Source organism: Cyprinus carpio, chromosome B6, assembly GCF_018340385.1.
Source record: "Cyprinus carpio isolate SPL01 chromosome B6, ASM1834038v1, whole genome shotgun sequence".
Taxonomy (NCBI): Eukaryota; Metazoa; Chordata; class Actinopteri; order Cypriniformes; family Cyprinidae; genus Cyprinus; species Cyprinus carpio.
This window is the reverse complement of record NC_056602.1, coordinates 8,406,015-8,427,230: the sequence shown is the minus strand read 5'-3', so window position 1 is coordinate 8,427,230 and position 21,216 is coordinate 8,406,015. Positions and strand designations below refer to the sequence as shown.

The window sequence follows — 21,216 nt, the reverse complement described above, 5'->3', positions numbered from 1 at the left end:
ACCGTGCTTCACACGCACACACACACAAAGAGTTGCTCTCTCTAACACAAGGACACAGCAATCGTCTTTGAACAGATTGCTAAACACTGCGGTAATTTGGCTTTACATTTGTGGTAAAAGTTCATCTGTGCAGAACACAACTCGTGACAATAAGGCCAAATTAATATTCAACCCATTTCCTATCCTCGATTTCCTTCACCTTTGAAGTCTGGTGGAAATGAAGACCAGATGGAAGCAAAAGGAAGAACAAGAGTGAGCGAAAGAAAGAGAGAGAGAGAAAACACTCATGTGTCTCCACATGAAATGGTGCGCTTTTTAAACAAAGGTAGAACATGTGGGAAAGTTTCTGAAGCTCTGCAGTCATCGCCAGACACGGCAGGAACAGAAAACATGTTTTAGGCACTCCCAGATACGAAAACAAACAAACTAATGGGAAAATGATCAGAGGCTTTACTTTAGGTTAGGTTTTAAGTGAAATCCTGTAAAATGCAAAGCCTTACAAGAGCTTTCGAGAACATGCACTTGAAATGTTTGTTCACGATAGTCAGTCCAAGGAATCTTGTAAATGTCATAATTTAAAACATTTTAATGAGTTGAGAATTCTCTCTCTCTCTCTCTCACACACACACACACACACACACACACACACACACACACACACACACACACACACACACACACTTTTAATTGTCTCTGATGACATTACAAACCTATAAGCGCACAATGTTAAAGGAAAATATGAGAAAAATGGGTAATGTAAGGTGTTTCATCCTGCTCTTAATATCATCTGTTGTTGACTTCTCAAGCATCATATAGCCAAATGTGCAATCCATGCTGAGAAACCCAAGAACTTGCTAAGAACAGTGGGTAGTTCTCACCTCCCAGAACAAACCAGAGACTTATGTACAACTATTAAAAGCGTAAACATGAGCAGAACTGTACAATACTAAATCTAACACTTTACATGTTAGTAAACCACAAAGAGAAATTGAGACCTTGTGATTTTAACAGTGTTCAAACATCATTTTAAACTCTTTAAGGACACTTTATATCAAGCAAAGTATGTACTGGCACAATACCACCATTTCAAAAAACAAAGATAACAGCCTTACATGTGACCATATTATTTGAACAACATGTACCCTAATTGAGGGCCCAGAACAATAACACTGGCAGTCAAAAGAAGCCGATCACAGATTAAACAATGTTCGCGAATTAAGTTAAGCGCAAAAGAACGGAAAGCAGCAGAATACCGTGTAATCAAACAGGACTTGAGATTTCTCTGCGTGAAGGTCAATCCCGCTGCCTATGCAGCTGTCACGCCTTCCTCACAAACACATGCACACATACGAACAAACATACTGACACACACAAACCAACCAGATAGTCATCTATCATCCCTAAGCTCAACACACCTAACGGGAAAGCTCTCGCCATCAACCTGACGTCAAACCAGTAAAGCAGCAACAATGACAAAAAATGCCTGCCTTTTAAAACAAATATAAAACATATGTTTCCAACAAATATTACAATATATTAGTGACATGATGGTCTGAAGTATGCTGAGGAAGGTGATTGCTGTTGTTGTTCTGGTAAATCTTCTGTCATCATTTACTCACCCTCATGTTACTTTAAAGCTGTGTGACTTGTATTCTTCTGTGGAGCCATATTCTGAGAAATGAGTGTAGCCAGTGCCAGTGGGCACCAATATTGTTTGGTTCCCAACATTTTTCATTAAAGAAAGTAAGTCATACAGGTTTGGAACAACATGAGGGTAAGTAAATAATGACAAAATTTTCCTTTTTGTGTGGACTATTCCTTGGGCTGTAGTGCTGGGTATAATTTGGGGTCATGATGTGGGTTGAGTTGTTGTGTTGGGGTCATGGGTTATGGTAGAGTTTTGAGCTATGTTGTGGAGATGTTATAAATGGCACGTTGAGCTGTTGTGCTGGGTCATGTAGTGGTCTGTTGGATGTGTAGTGTTGGGTTAGGGTGGAGCTGGGATGTTCAGTCAAGCAGCATGTTGAACTGTAGTGTGGGTTGTGGAAGTGGCTTAAGCTGTTGCTTTAAGTCATGGTGCTTTACTAAGTTTATAGTGTTGGCTTGTAGTGGGTGTGCTTAGAATGCTTTTGGGATGTTCACAAAAGTGGTGAATTGAGTCGTTGTGGAGGGTAAGTGTGGAGTTCAGATGTATTTTTAAGTAATGGTGCTTGGATGTTTAGTCAAGTGTTGTGTTGAGTTGACTCATTTGGTGGGGTTGATTTGTTGTTCTGAGATTGTGTGAGAGATAGTGTTGAGCTGTGGTGGTGTGTTGAGCATGTTGTTGGGATGTTCAGTCAAGTGGTGTATTGAGCTGTTATTTTGGGTCACCTGGTGGTGTGTTGGGCTTAAGTGTTTAGGTGGGGGGGAGTGTGTTGAGCTGCAGTATTAGGTCATCTTGTAGTGGTCTACTGGGTGTGCAGTGTTAGGTTATGGTGGTGTGTTAAGGTTGATTTATACTTCTGCATCTGTCATGCGTCAGTTTTCATTTATACTTCTGCGTCTCTGTCCACATCGACGTGCAGTACACACGCAAACTGCTAGTATGCAGTGTCCACGGGCATGTTGCTGGTGTAACCCGCAGTACCACTGCAAAAGCCAAAGAAGAAGCGGCTCATCAGAGAAGCATTATAGCTAACATGTTGGCTGAAAAATTATCAATAAAAAAAAATTATCAATAAATTATTATTTAAAACTACAAAAAGGAGACAACAACGGAACAAGAGAAGATGGCATTCTTTCAATCATCACAAGGACTTGTACCATGGCAGATCAACATTGTTGGTCACGGACAACAAGTGATGTATAATGCTATGTAGTATAATAAATGATAAGACACTTGTTCTTTGCTTTGTTTTATTTAATATAAGAAGGTGTAACATTAAAATATATTAAAGTGCACATAAACACACATAAAACTCAAGCACTTATGGAGGGAGGGAATGTAGAAGACCAATCACAGCGCTTGTGGACCGCGTAGAATTGACGCCTGTTAGATTTTTGGAGAGGTGTGCATCAGGCTACGCCGTACTACACATAGCATACGGCGTAGCTACAGCGTAGGTTCGACGCAGAAGAATAAATAGGGCTTTAAGCATTGTGTTGGAATGTTCAGTCAAGTGCCATGTTGGTTCATCAGGGGCCAGTTGCATAAACCGTTTAGACTAGTCTTAAAAAGTTAGTCATCTAATTATTTTTCTTAAAGACTGCTGGTCATAACTTTTCTAATTCAGTTATGAAAAGGTAGATTGGTCGTATTTGTATTGACAAAGTAAGACTGATTACCCCTTGGTAACTGCTTGTTGGTCAAACTACTTCTTTAAACACAGTCTTAACATGGTGGCTAAGTTTATGCAACTGGCCTCTGGTGGCAAGTTGGGCAATGGTGGTGAGTTGTGATAGTGTGTTCAGAATGTTGTTGGGATGTTCAGTCAAGTGGTGTATTGGGCTGTTATTTCAGGTCATCCGGTAGCATATTTAGCTGTAGTGTTGGGTTGTAGTGACCTGAGCTAAAGTATAGGGTTGTGTGGTGGTTTGTATTTGTTTTGGGTTATGGTGGTGCACTGAGCATTGTGTTGGGATGTTCTGTCAAGTGGCATGTTGAAGTGTTGGGTTGGATCATCTGGTGATGTGTTGGGCCTGTGTTCCGTTGTTGTCTCCAATGAGCTAAAGTGTATGTGGTTATGGTGGTGAACTGAGCATTGTGTAGGGATGTTCAGTCAAAGTGGCATGTTGAGGTGTAGTGTTGGGCCTGTAATTTTGGATTTGTGATAGTATGTTGAGAGGTTGGGTTATGTTTTGAGCTGTAACGTTGAAGTCAATGTGATGGCTGGATAGATGACTGAAGGAAGTGAAGATGAGCTCTAGACTGAATGCATTGTTTTCATGAAAGATGCTGTTGCTCCTGCTGCACGCTTAAATTAGCTGGCAGTGTTTGGATTACACCAGGGAGCTCTCACACAGGATTTATTCTAGCCTGCAGGAGCAAAGGATATTTCCATCTCTACACACACACAAACACACATAGATGCACAGTCACAGTATGCATGTGCACACCCACGAACACACACTCAGATAAAACCCTAAGAGCACAAAACAAGGCTTTCGGTTACAGAGGCACTAGCACACATACACCGTGGTCAAATAAGGATGCACTGCTCACTCTACTGTTCATTTCATCCTTCGGCCTAGAATGCGTCCATATGATCCTTTGCCATCAGAACAAACATACAGGTGCACTTCCACGCAATCATACACACACTAGCACTCAAAGGACTCAACAAGAGGCTCTTCATGGCCTCCGGATCAGGCTTCTTCTATTGCTATTGCCAAGTTTACTGACTGCTCATATTACAGACGGGTTTCACAGCTTTCTACCCATCTAACAGAGATAATACAGAGAGATAGAAACTGAGAGAAAGAGAGCAGATGCAGTGTTTTCCTCTCATTTTGAGTGTCATGTGAAACAACCGCACCACAGACTGTTTCACTGAACAATCTGATGACACAAACACTCTTTTGCTACCTAAACAACCTGCAGTCCTTAACCTTATCTCTTCAACTGATTGCATTATTTAAACAAAGAATTACCCGTCCGTTCCAACCTTAAACAAAGCAGCCTCAGCCTAATTTCTAATGACCGAGACAGACGCCCCCCTCAAAACACACACGCACACACATTTGTTGCGGATCGGTGAGCATGAGGCCTGCTGAAGTGCCTTATCCCATGTCTGTAGACTCCAGGAACACACCATGATGCACCTTCACGCGATCGCAGATTAGAACCCTTAATCCAGCTCTCTCAATCTGGAGATCTTTTTATAAAACCTCTCAGCTAATCCAACAGTGGTTTGTTTACTGTTCAAGACCTAGTTTAAACCAGGCTAGATTATTTTACTTAAAAACAAAAACCTTACTTCTTCATGTGTCATCATGTCAGGGTTAAATGCTGGTGTCCTCCACTAAACTGCCCTACTAACCATGTTGATGTCTTAAGAGCTTAAATAAAAAGATTATGTAAATGTGAGAGCAAGCAAACTTAGGCAAAACAAAAAGGGCTTCGGTTTCTAAAGCACATTACAGTGTCAGTTAAAACGATTCTATTTTCAATCCTTTTGCTGTCTCTCTGTCTCCATCTCATCCTTGTCATTTCGTGGGCCTTTCTGCGCAAATTAAAATTTTCGAAATTCTTGCTGTGCCGAGGTGCTCTTTGCCAGCGCAGCTAAAATGAAAAGGCTTTGTGGTTGCAGTGACCAGATTTTAAATGCAGCGAGATCAATAAATAAGAGGGGGCTGCTTGAGCACAATCTCTGAATGTCTTTGAGTGCGTATGTGTGTGCGAGGGTCAAATACTGCATGTCCTGCAGTCAGCTGTCACAGTGCAGTAGATTCTCTCCCATCCCACAGCTCTCGCCAAATCCCACCCAGCCTCCCTTCTGCCCTCTCCCACAAGAGAAGCATCATTCCAGCCATTCCTGAAATCATGGCTATTTCTACTCTGGATTCAAATATAGCGATAAGTACTAGAACAAATAGGCCAAACTACTGGCATTTCAAATGCGGGCTCCATTATCTCAGCGGGGGAAACGGAGCACCGCAGTGGCAACCCACGGCACAGGCAACATGACAGTCTCCTGGAGGGCAAACAACACTGGAGACACAAGCGGCGCAGGGTGAAAAAAACAGCCCTCATCTCTCCAGAATACTCCTCTGCCCGGAAACACTAATGCACTCAAACCCTCATTGAGGAGCTGAGAGAGATAGATAGAAAGAAAAAGAGAAGGGGGCAGATGGAAAGCAGAACAACAGGCGCACAGAGAGGTTTCAGAATGACGACCTTCAGGTGTCGAGCACAAGATCAGCCTCGTTGATTAACAGCAGAGGCTGGAAGAAAAAGATACACACGTATTATGAACGTACACTTCCCGAAGCTTAATTCCTTACTGTGAAGTTACAGCAAAGGAGATTTTTCTTTCTCAAGTCTCAATATGAAGCCTTTCTTGAGGGAAAAATCAACCCTTTCACCTTGTCTGTGAAAAACAAGCGCTCAGACAGCCCAACAAAAATAACCTTGAGTTTCATCAGGGATATTCTCACATTGAATGATAAACAGAGGCCCGAGGGACGCTGAACCAAAAAGCAACTAATTGCCTGCCTCTGAAATTCGCCCTGTGTCCTCTCTGTGTTTATCTGAAAACAAAGTCAGATTGGTGTGACCTGCTTCAGCTGCTGGTAGAAAAGCCCATTCATTTAACTGTCTGCAGAAACGCGAATCTCCAGCTCCTCTGCCTCGTTACCACGGACCAGCAGGCTAAAGGTAAAGAAGATCATGTTTGCGACACAATTATCAAGTCTGCCGCGACCAACTTGCGCTTCTGCTGACACAAACAGTTGTCTCCCAAGCGCTAATGTTCATGCTAAACAGCAACCCACATAACCCGCTATTATGTAAGAGCCAACTGTTGAGAGGAAATTCTACAATCAAAGCTGTTTGCTAACGACAAAATAAATCATTAGCCAAGTAAGTCAAGATAGAGATGCACTTATCCATGATACGTTTAGCGTCATGCCAACTGTCTTCTCACAAAGCAGCACGGGGAAGTGTATCTGTCAGTATTTACAAGGTGATTTGCCAAGTCGTTATGAGTGCAAGGACGCAACCTGCTCGGAAAACAAATTCACCGCTGACCTTCCAGCATAGAGTATTCGGGGCTGATTCATTTGGCAGTTACTGGCCACACACGTGGCACACCACAGCTTGTATAATCAAGCCCATGCTTCCATTCTAGCTCTTTAAATGATAGGTGTTATGATCAGGTGAGAACTTCTCGCTGCTTCTGACTTTTATAGAACGGTTAAATCAAATGACTGTCCAGAAACTCTAGGCTGAGCTTTCCGAAGTTCACTGAAATCAATTTTGCCATTAACAGCGCAATGATTGATGCAGGTTTAAAAACCTAAATCAATGGGTTGTCACTAAAGATGCTGCAAATAATGTGTCTGTATCCAGAATGACGCTGAGGAAAGAACTATGTTTTTAAATGGTCCACCTTGCTGTGGTTTGTGTGCCAATACAAAATCCTATATATATATATATATATATATATATATATATATATATATATATATATATATATATATATATATATATATATATATATATATATATATATATATTATATTTTAAATCATAGAAAAGGTTTTAAATAATCTGAACTGGGTTTTACAATGCTAAAAATAGAGGGTTCATTTACCAAACATAACCGAGGCATAAGTAATCTTCAAGAAAGGGTGTCAAGTAAGTTGTTAAAGTGAAAGCACAATGTTATACACTGCAGTTGACTATAATATCATCTAATCCAATAAGATGTAGCATGAAACCCCATAGAGCCATTTAGACTATGAGACACAGGCAGGGCTGTGCGTGTTAACTGCTCTCCAGTCATTCATATGTAACAGCATGAGTGGAACATCCAATAAATTCAAATCATCTTTAAATGAACCACACTGATCAGCACCCGGTTTTGTAGGAAGTGTGATTATAAACCTAAACTCATGTGCATTTGGGATTGCCTGAGCTAAACTTGCATTCGACAGCTTTTGCACTCGAGACCCATTTCTTACAGCCCACATTTTCTCGTAATCAGCTCATTACACCACAATAATTTGTTGTTGTACGCACAACAAAGACATGCAAAAAGAGCTTAAACTAGATCTTTCTAAAGATCCCAAATGAAACTAATTCCTAGATACGAACATCTTCTCACAAGCCTAACCCATATCCTGTCGGAAAAACAACAAACATCCTGGACAGAAACGTGTGGCTGACACTTTAACCCCGAGCAAAGTTCTTTTTTTCTGTCTTCGCAGCTACAGACATCCAGTGGTCTGGGTGTGCTTGAGAGAGCACAGTGTGAGATCCTTTCAAACCCCAACAGCACAAACAGGCCCTGACAGATTTGCTCTCTCTAATTCGTGGTAAGAAAAACAGCACAAGTATATAAGAGATCTTCTGTGTGCTTATAATAAACACAAACACACACACGCTCACAAAGAAAGGAAAAAAAAAACATCCAACAATAGTCATTTCTAATGGAAGAAAAGAGTGGGTGAGACTGTTCCGTTTCAATTCACTGATACCGCTAATGGCTTCTTAGCGGTTCCATGAAATCAAGCAGCTGTCAAGGCGATGCATCGGGAACAGGGAGGAAGAGGCGGCATTCCCACAAGAGAAAAGCATCGCGTCAGGATGTTTGGCTAAACATCTGCTCCCCTGCTCTCATGGCTTTAGCAGAAGCACATACTCAGACAAAGAGATGGGAGGTGGAAACACTGACTTCTCCATCTGAGGCATTCTGTAAAAACAACAGCCTGCTCCATGCATAATGACTAGGGCACTGGGCTAGATGAGACAGAGCCCTACTGATACAAAACAGACACAGTCCAGCCATTTAACCAACCTATGGCGAGCCTGCGGGTTTTGCATGGCTGACCACTAATTGTAAAAAGTTCATGACTTGCATAACAGAAACTTTCAAATAAGTAACACTTGCTTTTTTGAAGGTGGAGAGGACTGTTCATTCACAAACCACTACAAATTTACTGAGGATCTTTAGCTACACACTGTGTGTGTGTGTGTACATGCACAAATAAAACACAGGCTCTATACAAAAGTACATATGCATATCATAATCTAAATACAACATATGAAGTCTTTTAAATGAGGAAATGACTGTAGCCTACAGTGAGACCATAATTATTAACGTGGGCCATAAATTCATGTGACAAACTCAAATAGCCTATGTCTGAAAGGATCAAAATACGATTCTGGTCATTCGAGGGAAAAAAAAAAAAATCTCTGAAATGGATGTGAAACCATAGTTCACTGATTCATCATCACATCACATTCTTAAGAAATGCTTCATGTGAATTGTGAAATATTTAAACTTAAAAATATATATATTAATTTTAGACAAAGAAAAGACAATAAACAGTTCGCCTCACTAAATGACATCATTACGCGCTGATGTCATTCATTCCACCTGTAAACACCGAATCATTAAACAGCGCGTACCATTCTCAAGATCACATCAAAATATTTGTATTTATTCATCCGGTGTCATTCCAACAGCAAAACTAACCGAAAAGCAGAGTTTTCCACCAATGTCAAGCGAGATAACAAATTGGACGCTTTCTTAGCAAAACCTCACATTTTACTTAAACTTCACATGACGTCACCGCCACCACATAAGACATTTCTAAACTTTCTGCCTGTAACGACATGTGCAGGTCGAGTCCTAAGAACACACGGATCCGCCAGTTCAAATTAACCAAGATGGCGTGAGGCTTGTTGTTTAGAGGGCAGAAAAAATGGAGGATATTGTAATATACACAAAGGGATAAATTTCAACAACTCGGCCAGGCGGCAGCTGCTGCTCTTTAAGGAAGCAACAAAGATAAGAGCACCGCGAAGCTCCAACTCAACACCAGCGACCCGCTCCGACCGAGCAGGCGATTTCCCCATCGAAAATACGAAACCGTCTGCATTTAACAGCTTTTATCAAAAGGATTTGTAAAGTAAATGCTTTTATCATGTTGTCTCAATGAAGAGCTGTTAGCTTTTGCCATCATCTGAGAGACGGACATTAAACAGACCAAAGGTAGCGTCAGCTCCTCCAAGTGACTCTCCCGCATCGCCCTCTTCAAATAAGCCCTATAAAATCAAATATTACATTTTTACCTACCCAAACGAACGACGGGGAAGCGCTTGCTCTTTTGAAATGTTTGGAAACATTAAGGAGTGTTTACCAACAGTTTACATTTAAAAACGTAGCAGTTAAAGCGCACGCGAGAGGGCACAAAGGCAGATTCCTATTATGAAGTCACAACCCCCGCGCGCAACATTGTGTCCACTCGTAAAGTTTTGCGCTATTCGCAGTCGCATCGGAATATTTCTCTCGATCGGCTTTTCACGACAACGCCGTTGAAATGCTTTTGACAAGTTTTTTTTAACGCTTTTTACGCTCGAGGGACACGCGTAGCCAACCTAAAGAAACTATCGAGTTAGCTGCCCTCGCTAAGAAATCAAGCCAGCCCGCGACACAACATTGATTCGCCAATGAAATAACTGATCCAGCTCGCAATAAATTCAAAACTTACCCTTAGTTTTGACACTTCGCGTAATTCCGCCTCGATCGGGTTCGAAGTATCACTTCAGGTAACGTTGCTCTTTGTTTTCCCTTTTCGATTTGCTTTTGGAAGAGGCCGGTGTAGCAGGAGATGATGAAGAAGGGAATTGGGCAGTAATTGAGTCTCGGTGTGTGTGAGTGAGTGAGTGACTGCGTGCGTGTGTTTGTGTGTGTGTGTTAGTTACGAACAGCAGATTGAAGGAGCGTCCTTTCAGGGTTTATTCTGCCTCACTTCAAGGAATCAAAGTGACGTTAGCGGACAATACTTAAACGATAAAACTTTTATTCGCCGTGAAAAGGCAAAAGAGTGTAGGTGCCCGATTTATGCACATTGCACGCTGTATTTTTTTTTTTAGCGTCGCTTACTGTTTACAAAACATGTCAATGACGAAGAGCCGAAAACGCTGTAAGGCTGTTGTTTTTTTTAACGCTTTAGGTTGTGTTTTATGTTATGTCATCTCTCTCTCTCTTATTTTTTTTTTTTTTTTTTAAAGACGACTTTAGAAGTGCAGTCAGTTCGTTATTGATATTATTAATCCATATTTGCATCATGGCTGAGCATTGTTTTGAAATCGCCTGAATTTTTTTTTTTAATCAAGTTGTGATCAATTATCAAAATTGGCACGTAGTGTATAAAAGTTACAAGGCTGCACGTGTCAATGAGATTGTGCTTGCAAATGAATGTGAAGACATTATCCTGTACAATAGCAGTGGAAATCTGATAATATGGTGTCCAGTGAAATGGAAATTAAATTTTAAGATAAGTTACTTGATCAAACTTGATTGCATTTGTCTCCAGTTACCTCAATAGCTAAATTCAGGGATTATGGATTAACCCGGCTAATCTGACCCTATTTCCCCTCAGATCATCAGGGGAGTGAGACAAGGTGATAACATTACGATTTGAACAACAGAATTCCTGTAATCCAAAAGATAGTGGCATCATTTGAGCCGATGTTGTCTCACGGTGAAAAGAGAAAACATGGATCTGCCCCCAGATGCTCAGGAGGAACAGAAAATAAAAGGCAGAATAATTGGAACTGTTACTTTATGACGCTCATTGATCTCTCATTTAAATTACACTTGCGGGCGACGTGAGAGGCGGCAGAATGGCCCTTTGCAGCGGGAGCCGAGCTGGGCACCACGAGGCAGACAGCCATCTGTGCCTAATTGTGTGCTTTTTCTCCCTGCCGCTGCACTCACAATCAGCAACAGGCTGAGGGGGGCCCTCTGACCTAGACTGGGCCGGGGGGTGGCATGGGGTGAGGGATGAAGGGGGTGGGAGATTATTTCATTGAGCAAGAAAACAACAACAAGGGGGGCGAGGAGGGACTTGCTGCCACTCCTTAGTGGGAGAGGGGGGTAACATGAGGGAGAGAGAGGAGCAAGAGTGGGGCAACTCTTCGGAGTTTAGCGTCATGCTTCAGATTATGTGAGACTTGCGTGCATTGAGGTTTTACTTTGTGTGATAAGCGAAAAGCTGTTTTTCTCACTGAGACAAGATATGTATGCTTATATATAATATGTGTTTATGTGCACACTTAATTTTCATTAAAATATTTTAATTACATTTTTGTATATAATCATTGTTTTTTATTTATTTTTATATATATTATTTGTTTATGTAATTTCACTACAATAAAAATATAGTGTTATTGTAGTATAATAGAAACTATTACATTTTATTATAATATTTAGATTACATTATGTTTTGCATTTTCATTTTAGTTTTATCTGATTTTTTTTAGTAGTTTTTATTTTTTATATCTATTTAGCTTTTATTCATTTTTATTTCAGTTGTAGTTGTTTTAATACATGAAGTAAAACTAAAAATAAAAAAACTGTTTGCTTTGACAACTACCTGGAAAAAAAAAAGATTTTATGTTTTGTTTCAATTTTAGATAACTACTCTATAATAACCCTAATAATGAGGGATATAAACATGTTAACACTAAAGAGAAAAACATTGGATAACTAACGTTTATACATGTAACAACGTGTATATATTGCAAACTGTCAGGCACATTTTAATAATTGAATCTTACTCTGTTGTCAGAAAGTACTAGTGTTATAGTCATGTAACTACAACTGATGAGCTAATCCCGATTATGATTGCAGAGCGTTTGTGACTTTACTGCTAAAAACCACTGCTGTCATTTTAATGTGCGTAAATTGAAACTAAATTTGAAATTGTTCAAAGGAGAACCAACCACTGGTCTTTTTGGAAGCAACAGAGCGTACAGAGGACACACATTCATTTACCAATTTATGCATGCGTTCATTGATCCTCTCTGACCCCCTCCTCACCTGTAGAGATGAAGCCTGGCAAAAGGGATGCTTATGGAGGGACATGGACAGGCAGGCAGACCTCCAGGGATCAGCGCTCCGGAGAGTGGGAGGACAAGATGAGATGATGGTGTGCAAGTCGTGTGTCTGAACATGTGTGCATACGGTCCATGTTTATCTGTGATCATCAGACCACCCTGGCCACAGTAAGAAAACAGTAATTGTGTGTATATTTGTGTGTGTGTGCACACATGATGGCAATATTCCTCCCTTTGAGTGACTATGTGTATAACCTCCTCCCCTCTTCCAGCAGAGGCACACTGGGGTTTGTAATTGTGTTGGTGGTTCTTCATTAGAGCCTGTGTGTTCGTGTGTGTGTGTGTGTTGGGGGTTGGGGCGTGGGTGGTTGGGTGAGGAGCTGAGGCTCTTAGGACTATGAGCTGCGTCATTAACAGAGGCTGGGCCTCTCTGCATGCAGCCAGAATGTCAGCCGTACCTCGGTCATTTGAAACATAATAAGCACAAGTACAATGAGTGCAATGCAAGCCAGCAGGGGGAGGGGGGAAGTGGAAGGAACACAGCCTGTCTCTTCCATTGGACTGTTTTTTTTTCTTAAGAGGCTTGATTAGAAGATATAATAACCTAGTGAATAATAATTGGTAAAGATGATCTCCCCCGAGACTGATGGATACCAAATTAATGTGGCGATTTTGATTTAATTCTTATTTTTCTATTAGGGTGCATAAAGACAGGAGATGTCCATCTAAAGCGGGAGCTGTGCTTGCAGCTATTGATTTTTTTTTCCCCTCCTCTTTTCTTTCTCACCCCTCTCTTTCTCTCTCCAACACAGATTTTAATCATCTCAGAACACCACATTCCCTAATACCATTAACAACACTAACCTTCCTGCGCCACAAAAGCATTTAATTTCCAATGACACAAATTTCTCTCCAAGACACTCAAATAGTGTCTTTACGCAATTTGGTGGCCTTAAGGTTTTGCTTTCTGGAATAATTGAATTGTGATCCTCTCACTTAGTCTTGCATAAAATCGCTAGGCAAAGAGCTAATCAGTGCAAAAGAGACAATAGTTTCTTCGCTTTGCCTTATTAGCCAGTTTTAAAAGAGTAAAGAGCATTTTTCTCCCGACTGACTTTGCAGGAACTGATGCTCACGTCAGAAACTGATAATTAGACTAGAATCACTTCGAACACCGATGTGACCAGAAATGTTTCTGTTAGGTATTCAAGCTGTTTGTTCCTCTGTCAGCGCTGCTGTTTGTATCCATAAATAAAAGATGACCTTTAAATGTTTACATAATTTATACAGCCATAAATTCTTAATATATCTGACTCCAAATGAGAGAGCGAGCTGCTTGATTATGGTTCATAGTCGAGTTAAAATACAGGCTGTCTCGTGTGATATATACACACACCTGTATGTGAGTCAGCAATGAAAACCATTTTTATATTTAACTGGGGCAGAGGCTGTCTCTTCTACCTACTCGATGATTAAGCATATATATAGAGAGAGAGCAGTTTTAACACTTGGAAAGTGTTTAGTTATATTTAGAAGACATAAACTGTAATTTTGGCTTTTAAAATAAACATATTAATGTTACAGTGCAGCTCAGCAGGTTACAAATTATTACATCATTCTTTACCAGGATATAAAATGAAAACAAATGACTCTGTAGTTAGCTGGTTAATTTATCAGAAACTGCAACATTACATGGTTTAAATTGACTGGTTGAATGTTAGTCTGACCTTGCTGATGTAAGTGTGTGATTCAAATGAAACGCTTCCGTCTGCTGAAGAAAATAACTCGAGAGTCTTTACATTAGTGGAAAATTTATTTAGGATTGAAGACGTTTTTTCCTGTCTCTATCCCATGTGGAATATTCCCTGCATTAGTCGCTCAGAACAACAAATATGTCAAGAAAATCACTTTTGTGACGGGTGCAGTTGACAGCTGCAACACAATAACCGGCATTATAAAGGGATAAAAGAAGCCACGTATTTTTATAATTAAAAAGTAAATAAATAAATAATGCAAGATGCAGTTTCGATGTCAGCCAAAAAGTATTTTCTATTAATTTTGCACCCCAGTCATGATTATTAGTGCGTATAGCATCATTATCATAATGGCTGCACATGCTCTGACCTTTGACCCATGGATGTAATGTTTCTGCACAGGAATGCGAACAGATGCTAACATAATTTTTTCCGCTGTTTACTGTAGGTGCATCATCCCTATGTGGGGAAAGTCTTAATATGGTGGCGATGAGGTAAACAGATAGGAAGTGATGGAGTGGCAGACCCACGGGGGATAACCACATGAGGGGTGACAGACCACTGACATCAGCCCTTGTTCTCTTGCTCGCTCGCTCTCTCCATCTCTCTCTTCGCCACACACACACTCATTTCCAGGAAGGGGTCATTAATGTGAGGGAAAAAAACAAATCCAGTCATGGCTTTAAAATGGAGTATCTTCTCATAGAGATGCAATCATTCCTAACGGGTCTGAGTCAGGCTGAAGAGAACAGCACAAAGAAGCTTTTAATTCCTCCATTTAGGAGACAAAATACATCATTTTATCATTAAAGCACTGTTTGGAGGGGAAATGGGTACTTTTTAGATTTTATTTGAGAGTGGCTCTCTTATGTTGTAGCAGGGTTCAACTTAACCTGACCAATAAACCGAGAAAATTATCCGCTTTTCGTTCTCTTCAGCGCACCAGCCCTGTTATAAAACTACAGTAGTGGTTCCAACATCCGTACAGTAGTTAAATGTTCACATTTAACAGTCGTAATTGACATTTTCCCTCGCTCCCTTCAGCAATGATATATCAAAGAGTGCATCAGCCGCCGGAGGAGGAGAGAAAACATTAGGAGGATTAATAAAATGGGGGGGGGGGAAAGATTGAGCATTCACCAAGATCAGTAAAATAGGATCTGTCAAGCAACCCTGCAACATCCATCCTGTGAAAAAAAAAAAAAGACAGAGGTACATTTTCATGGATGGAAGGAAGGAAAAACAGAGGACAGCCTGTGCGGCTGATCAATTTCCCTAGATTAGCTTTCAGCGGCTGTTCCCGCTTCCATTTGTAAAGATAATATTATTTAATAACCCTTTTGGGTGACTATTTAAATGATCATACTGCCTTCAGTGCAAAGCGCTAATGGAAATATTTAACATAAATTTAAATTCCCTTTAAAAAATGACGCCTTAAACAACAGTTGTAAGAATTATTCTGAAATTAAAGGAGTGTGCATAAATGATTCTCCCTGGCTTTGACGTGCTGTTCTCAATTACATTCTGCTCAACTGGAACAATGGAACGATGCTAGCACGGCGCTTTATCGCACATATATATGCGCTGTTACGAATGTCATATGGAAGCTATTTATGGCCACAAGCATCGGTGCCAAGGGCATAGAAAACAGGGATGTTATTGAATCAATTTAGAATGTGCAAAGGAGCAGTGTGACGATAGATCACTTGAAAAACGATAGCTTGGCTTTTGTTGTGCGCCTTCAAAGACAGACATCTGAAAACCCCAAACGAAGAAACAAAGCTGTAAGCATTCCCCAGTCTTCTTCACCTTCTACAAACTCTTTAATGATCTCATTTCAAAACATCTTCCTGCGGACCTCCCCTTTCCTGTCGGGCTAACGCCAAATTGCATAATGCCAACTGAACGCTTGCATTTGTTCTCCCTTTTCCTTCTCAGGAAATCTATTTAAATTTTCACGCCAACTGTCAGTCTGAATCAAACCTTGATTTATGCAAAAACAACGTCTGCTTTAATTAGTCATTTCGCCTCACTGCTGTCTGTGCTCTAGGCAGCAAGCGGGGTCAGACATTCGGAGGAGCCTCCTTTTTATATGATCGAAACTAGGCCATCAGCAACACCACGATAATAGCCACGTCTCAACACCCCAGCAACATGCAAGAGTGTGTGTTCGAGTGTGTTTTTATCCCCCATGAGCCATCCATCTCCACTCAGCAGGGTGGTTTTGGGTGGAGCATGGATAATCACAGCAGTCACTATACACCTGGAGGAATGGAAAATAATAAACAACTAACAGGTAGTTTTTCCCGTCAGCTCTCTATTCTCTCCCAGGCACTCGAGAAAGAGAGAAAAAAGGAAAAGGAGGAATGTTTACACAGCAATGTTACATTAATCAAGAGAAAATTAGCTGGAATACACCACATTATGCACTTGTGCTGGATTAACGTCCGTGATCTTCAAAACGAAAGTAAACTACACCATGTGTTTTTGCTCGTTTTGGATTGCGACACTTCTTGATTATCCCAATTGCAATCACGTAGAGCAAACAAAAGTGGCTGAAACCTCGTACTAATTTCACAGACTGACATTTCGGATGGAAAATGCACCAAACAGATGCTCAGAATAGAGCGAGTCTCTTGTCAGATGTTGAGGAAGTACGTGTGAGTAATGACAGTCACATGAATGGGAGGACAGACAAACTTATTCTCACAACCAATTCTATTTTGGGGTCTGTGCGCTGCTTTGCTGACTGAAGTGGCATTGTGTCCTTTGTGAAAGCATGACCCTCTGAGGTGCGTTCATGTGCTGTGAACCTTGGCTAGGGGAAAAAAGCAAGAGGCTGGAGACCAGGGGAAGGCGTGGGAAAGCGACTAGAGATGAGCGAACGGAGGCCGGTGGAAAAGCAGAGCGGTCTGCAGGCATTCCTTTGTGATTACACATCTGTGGAGAAAGAGGCCAGACATTCTTTCAGCCATGTCTGAAGCTGCTGACTTCTACCCTTGATCACTTCGCTGTTGTTTTTTCTTATCAGTAAAAAAAGAAACTCAGCTGTGAACATTTTATTTGGTGACTGCAGACTCCGTTTCCTAATACAGAAGTATGGCGCAGTCTGAATCAGCCCCTTTAAATTATTGTGCTTGGATTAAAAGTACCAAAAAATCAAGCAGGGAGCGGAAGCTTGTGTCCTTGCTCTAAAAAAAGATATGAGATTTCAACGCCGGGCACCCATGTGCAGTGCTTCCTTCCTCTTTTGCAAACATAAACCTCAGAACCCTTCCTTAATCCAGTCATCCACTGGTGGGAGGCCGAACATGACAGCAGACGGACAAGGCAAACACTGGTGGGGGTGGTGCTTGTGTTCCGTCTTTGTTCTGATGGTGACCTCTTCATTATAGGGCCTTTGTCACATGTAAGGATTAAGAGTGAAAGAGAGCGCTTCCTCTGTTAGGCAGGGGTAAAATCCGTCTCTTAATAAAACGCTCTTCCATATGTGCACATCATGTGGCAGAGATCTTTTATATTTGTTTTTAAAGATGTTTCCTCTCATCCTGCTCTTTAAAAATGGATTTGAGTACACAGTGGTGGACTTCTGTAAAGTAAACCAGTTATTAAATAAAGTAGTTCTTAAGTAGCTTATCTCTGGCCATGATCAATGACCCAATTATAAAGAATTAATTTAATATTCTCAAGAAATAAAGTCAAAAAGCCTGCTGTTTAATTAATTTAACTGTTCAATCAAAAAATGGATGCAATTGAAAACGCATTTTGTATCAGCTATCAGTCTTCCCAGACTCAGAAATTGATTTTTTTCTTCTTTCTAAGCTTGTGTGCATAATGACAAAGTGTTTGCCTCAGTTAATCAAATAGCTTTATGAATATAGTTAGTGTATTTTAAGACATTGCAACTCGTAAAGCAACATTTTTGTTTGCGCTGTTCAAATTAATGTCTTATTATCACACTTCGCAATATTTTAATTACCACAGTGATAAAACAAATGCCATGTGGCTGTGAGCAAACACAAGTGAAACGGTGCGGTTATTACTGTATCAGATGCATTATGCCTCCCTCTACTGGACAATTAAACAAATAGCCGGAAAAGCAGCTATAAAAACCACAATAAATCACAAATGCCATTTTGTTCAAATTGTACAGTTTAATGGATTGATATTTTAATTTTATTTACATTTGAATGCTGCTAGAAAAAGTGCAGTTATCTTATTTTACAACATAAAATCAAATAAACAACAAAAAAAAAAATAAAAAAATAAGAAAAACAAAAAACAAAAAAAAAAACAAAAACACAAAAAAAACACAAAAGTGTAAACAATAAAAAAACAGTCGTGGCCAAAAGTTTTGAGAATTACATAAATATTGGAAATTGGAAAAGTTTCTGCTTAAGTTTTTATAATAGCAATTTGCATATACTCCAGAATGTTATGAAGAGTGATCAGATGAATTGCATAGTCCTTCTTTGCCATGAAAATTAACTTAATCCCAAAAAAACCTTTCCACAGCATTTCATTGCTGTCATTAAAGGACCTGCTGAGATCATTTCAGTAATCATCTTGTTAACTCAGGTGAGAATGTTGACGAGCACAAGGCTGGAGATCATTATGTCAGGCTGATTGGGTTAGAATGGCAGACTTGACATGTTAAAAGGAGGGTGATGCTTGAAATCATTGTTCTTCCATTGTTAACCATGGTGACCTGCAAAGAAATGCGTGCAGCCATCATTGTGTTGCATAAAAATGGCTTCACAGGCAAGGATATTGTGGCTACTAAGATTGCACCTAAATCAACAATTTATAGGTTCATCAAGAACTTCAAGGAAAGAGGTTCAATTCTTGTAAAGAAGGCTTCACGGCGTCCAAGAAAGTCCAGCAAGCGCCAGGATCGTCTCCTAAAGAGGATTCAGCTGCGGGATCGGCGTGCCACCAGTGCAGAGCTTGCTCAGGAATGGCAGCAGGCAGGTGTGAGCGCATCTGCACACACAGTGAGGCGAAGACTTTTGGAAGATGGCCTGGTGTCAAGAAGGGCAGCAAAGAAGCCACTTCTCTCCAAAAAAAAACATCAGGGACAGATTGATCTTCTGCAGAAAGTATAGTGAATGGACTGCTGAGGACTGGGGCAAAGTCATATTCTCCGATGAAGCCCCTTTCCGATTGTTTGGGGCATCTGGAAAAAGGCTTGTCCGGAGAAGAAAAGGTGAGCGCTACCATCAGTCCTGTGTCATGCCAACAGTAAAACATCCTGACACCATTCATGTGTGGGGTTGCTTCTCATCCAAGGGAGTGGGCTCACTCACAATTCTGCCCAAAAACACAGCCATGAATAAAGAATGGTACCAAAACACCCTCCAACAGCAACTTCTTCCAACAACAGTTTGGTGAAGAACAATGCATTTTCCAGCACGATGGAGCACCGTGCCATAAGGCAAAAGTGATAACTAAGTGGCTCGGGGGACCAGAATGTTGAAATTTTGGGTCCATGGCCTGGAAACTCCCCAGATCTTAATCCCATTGAGAACTTGTGGTCAATCCTCAAGAGGCAGGTGGACAAACAAAAACCCACTAATTCTGACAAACTCCAAGAAGTTATTATGAAAGAATGGGTTGCTATCAGTCAGGATTTGGCCCAGAAGTTGATTGAGAGCATGCCCAGTCGAATTGCAGAGGTCCTGAAAAAGAAGGGCCAACACTGCAAATACTGACTCTTTGCATAAATGTCATGTAATTGCCGATAAAAGCCTTTGAAACGTATGAAGTGCTTGTAATTATATTTCATTACACCACAGAAACAACTGAAACAAAGATCTAAAAGCAGTTTAGCAGCAAACTTTTTGAAAACTAATACAGGTCCTTCTCAAAAAATTAGCATATTGTGAAAAAGTTCATTAATTTCCATAATGTAATGATAAAAATTAAACTTTCATATATTTTAGATTCATTGCACACCAACTGAAATATTTCAGGTCTTTTATTGTTTTAATACTGATGATTTTGGCATACAGCTCATGAAAACCCAAAATTCCTATCTCAAAAAATTAGCATATTTCATCCGACCAATAAAAGAAAAGTGTTTTTAATACAAAAAAAGTCAACCGTCAAATAATTATGTTCAGTTATGCACTCAATACTTGGTCGGGAATCCTTTTGCAGAAATGACTGCTTCAATGCGGCGTGGCATGGAGGCAATCAGCCTGTGGCACTGCTGAGGTGTTATGGAGGCCCAGGATGCTTCGATAGCGGCCTTAAGCTCATCCAGAGTGTTGGGTCTTGCGTCTCTCAACTTTCTCTTCACAATATCCCACAGATTCTCTATGGGGTTCAGGTCAGGAGAGTTGGCAGTCCAATTGAGCACAGTAATACCATGGTAAGTAAACCATTTACCAGTGGTTTTGGCACTGTGAGCAGGTGCCAGGTCGTGCTGAAAAACGAAATCTTCATCTCCATAAAGCTTTTCAGCAGATGGAAGCATGAAGTGCTCCAAAATCTCCTGATAGCTAGCTGCATTGACCGTGCCCTTGATAAAACACAGTGGACCAACACCAGCAGCTGACATGGCACCCCAGACCATCACTGACTGTGGGTACTTGACACTGGACTTCAGGCATTTTGGCATTTCCTTCTCCCCAGTCTTCCTCCAGACTCTGGCACCTTGATTTCCGAATGACATGCAAAATTTGCTTTCATCCGAAAAAAGTATTTTGGACCACTGAGCAACAGTCCAGTGCTGCTTCTCTGTAGCCCAGGTCAGGCGCTTCTGCCGCTGTTTCTGGTTCAAAAGCACACGCCTGTGCACGGTGGCTCTGGATGTTTCTACTCCAGACTCAGTCCACTGCTTCCGCAGGTCCCCCAAGGTCTGGAATTGGTCCTTCTCCACAATCTTCCTCAGGGTCCGGTCACCTCTTC

The 21,216-nt window shown here is 40.8% G+C and overlaps 1 long non-coding RNA gene across 1 annotated transcript; it reads left to right on the top strand.

The window, feature by feature from the left end:
- Nucleotides 1-9,114: 9,114 nt before the first annotated feature.
- LOC122137647 lies at nt 9,115-15,221 on the top strand. Its single transcript, XR_006154988.1, has 3 exons — nt 9,115-9,698; nt 12,540-12,718; nt 14,753-15,221. It is a non-coding gene; the product is annotated as an uncharacterized LOC122137647 (long non-coding RNA).
- Nucleotides 15,222-21,216: the final 5,995 nt, after the last annotated feature.